Source organism: Neomonachus schauinslandi, chromosome 15, assembly GCF_002201575.2.
Source record: "Neomonachus schauinslandi chromosome 15, ASM220157v2, whole genome shotgun sequence".
NCBI classification, from domain to species: domain Eukaryota; kingdom Metazoa; phylum Chordata; class Mammalia; order Carnivora; family Phocidae; genus Neomonachus; species Neomonachus schauinslandi.
Window position 1 is genome coordinate 59,305,737 of NC_058417.1, and position 3,257 is coordinate 59,308,993.

The window sequence follows — 3,257 nt, forward strand, 5'->3', positions numbered from 1 at the left end:
TTCTCCGTGTCCTCCACCTACCAGGGGCTGTCCCTGGCCACCAGTATTTTCAGGCCTTTCCCTACATCCCTCTCCTCATCCTTGGCCCCTGTCGCCTACACTCAGGACCGCCCAGGCCCTTCCCCACTGTCTGCAGAGTGTGTCCAGCATGCACACCGGATGTGCACCTGTCCTTCCCTCGTGGTGCAAATGGAGAGAGGGCCATGGACTGTGTGGCCAGCGGCTCTGCAGGATGTCCTGACCAGGAGATGGGGAACCAAGTCTGCTCCTAGGGAGCTGACCCATGATTTTGGCGATAACTATCCTTGGTCATTTGTACATCCAAGTCTGTGGCCCTGGGACCTCAGGGCTCAGGCCCCAGGCCTGGCTGCTCAGCCACCTTGGCAGCTGGCCAAGGGCTGTGTTCCTGGAGGCTTTTCCCTGTGACCCAGACATGCCTGGGGTGATGGGGGTGTTTGGACCAAAGGCAGCAGATAAGCCCAAACATGATGAGGCCCATCCGACTGAATCACCTGCCCATGGAGGTGAAAATAAGGCCAAGAGCTGTGGTGGGGGTGACGCAGAGCCGCTCCTGTACCGAGATCCACGGGCTCGGGGTCTCCATCTGTCAGTGAGGAGTGGGGAGCAGTGCTCAGAGGGTCCTGGGCTCCCTGAAAATGATGGAGCCATCTGAAAAAGACCTGACAATAAGGATGGTTAGGATTTTTCAGAGATAAAGAAAAGAATAGCACCCACAGAAGGAACAGGAAATTATTTTTTTTTTAAAGATTTTATTTATTTATTTGAGAGAGAGAATGAGAGAGAGAGAGCACATGAGAGGGGGGAGGGTCAGAGGAAGAAGCAGACCCCCTGCTGAGCAAGGAGCCCGATATGGGACTCGATCCCAGGACTCCAGGATCATGACCTGAGCCGAAGGCAGTCGCTTAAACGACTGAGCTACCCAGGCGCCCGGAACAGGAAATTATTAAACAAAACAGAGTCACAGCTCCAAGAGGTGGAATGGCTGGAGGGTCACAGATGAAGGACAGATTGTGGAATGTACACACAACGGAATATTACTCAGCAGTGAGAAGGAAGGGAATTCAGACACAAGCTACACCATGGAAGAACCTTGAGGACGTTGTACTAAGGGAAAGAAGCCAGACACTAATGGACAAATTCTGTATGACTGCACTTGTGTGAGGTCCCTAGAGGAGTGACATCCATAGAGACAGAAAGAAGATGCAGGGATGGAGACAGGATTTGATGGGTCAGAGTTTCAGTTTGGGAAGATAAAACCCTTTTGGAGATAGTGATGGTTGCCCAGTGTGAATGTTATTATTGCCACTGGGTCATTGCCCTTTCAGTCTCTCGGACCCCCCACCTCCAATGTCCCCCTGCAGCGTGCACACAGGTCCCGGGCTTGATTGACAACCAGAAGTCAGAGGGGCTCAGGGAGACTGAGGAGAGCAGGTAGAGGGGCGATGGCAGGAAACAGACGCCTTGTCCCACCCAGCGTGAGCACTGCTCGGACTCCCACTTGGGCGGCTGACCTCGACCTGGGGCCCTAGTGTTCCAGTGCCTGCCTTCCCCCGCCGGGCCATCGCCCCCCCCCCACCCCCGCCCCCTCCCCCCCCCCCCCCCCCCCCGCCGCCACGCCCCGCCACGCCGAGTCCCCTCCCTCCAGCACCGCCCCCGCACGCTGCGCCCCCTCCCTCCAGCATCGCCCTTCCCACTTCCCCAGTCCCCCAGCGCCGCGCCCCCTCCCTCCAGTGGCCCCCTGGGCCCCGGGGTTATTAATAACCGTGCCTCGCATTCTCAGCTGGCGGCCGGGCAGGTGGCAGCGACGACCGGGTCCAGACGCGGAGTGCAGCTTTCCTGGCGGGACCTGCAGCGGACGTCCCTCCGCCGACCCCAGGAGACCCCGCGCCCCGCTCAGCGCTTGGGGACGTGCACGGGGACCGAGGCTCAGGGTGGACCACACACTGGGGGAGTGAGGTGAGCAAGGGGCGCCAGCTGGGGTGCCCCGGCTGGGGCTGGAAAAGTGGGGTGGGGGCGGGTGTCAGAGAGAAGGACAGGAGTGTCGAGGCAAAGGGGTGACGGTGTTGGGGCATCGGGGTGTCCAGGCATCGGGATGTCAGGGTGATGGGGTGTCGGGGCGCCCTCCCGCCGGCCCCCTGCGAGCGCCGGGCCCAATTGGAAGCCGCAGGTGCGCAGGGCGGGATCCGTGGGGCTTGGCATCCCTCCTGGTGGTCCCTCCCTCAGGGCTTGCAGCCCTCAGGAGTGTGAGAGAGGGGCCCCTGGCCGGGAGGACGACCCCTGGCCAGGCACCAGACCAGAGGCTGGGCCGGGTCCTCTCTGCACACAGGGCTCTGGTCACGCAGGGTGGGACGGTCCAGACTTTATCATTTTTATAATAGATATTGAACGTGCAGAGGGAGAAAGCCTGAAGCCATTATTATCCCTGGACCCTGGGAGCTGGGGTGACAGGGGCCCCTCCTCTGTGGTTAAGTATCCCACGTTTTTGGTTTCTTTCTTTCTTTCTCTCTTTCTCTCTCTCTCTCTTTCTCTCCCTCTCTACTTCCTTCCTTCCTTCCTTCTTTCTTTCTTCCTTCCTTCCTTCCTTCCTTCCTTCCTTCCTTCCTTCCTTCCTTTTTTCCTTGTGAGGATGCTCCTCATCCAGGAAGCACAGACCTTAAATATACGTGTCTGTTCCTGTGTAACCACCCCACCCAGATGGGAACAAAGCATGCTCCAGTCCCCCCACTCCCAAGGGCTCCCCAGTGCCCACCACCGTTGACAGTCCCCCCCCCCCCCCGCCAAGTAACCACTACTCTGACCTCCACTGTCACAGCTCATCTTGCCTGTGCGTGAACTTCACGTACGGGAACCCACAGCTGCGTTCTGCTGGCTGATTTCCTTCACTCAACATAGTCATCCAGGTTATTGACTGAAGCGGGACTGCCATCTACTTCATTGCTACAGAGCATTTTAGGGAGATGTCAGAGTTTGTTTATCCACACTAGTTATTTATGGGCGTCTGGGTTGTTTTCAGCTCCTGGATATTAGGAATAGGCTGCTTGTCAACATTCTCACTCTTGTCTTTTTTGTGGACAATCGCACTTATTTCTCTCGGGGGCAGACCGAGAGAGGGACTGCTGGGGAAGAGGTCCTGTCTCACTGATAGTGCGGGTTGCTTCCTGAAGGGGCTACACCATTTCACACTCCCCCAGCTCCTCCGTGTGCCTCCTGACACCCCGCATCTGCCCCCCCGCTCC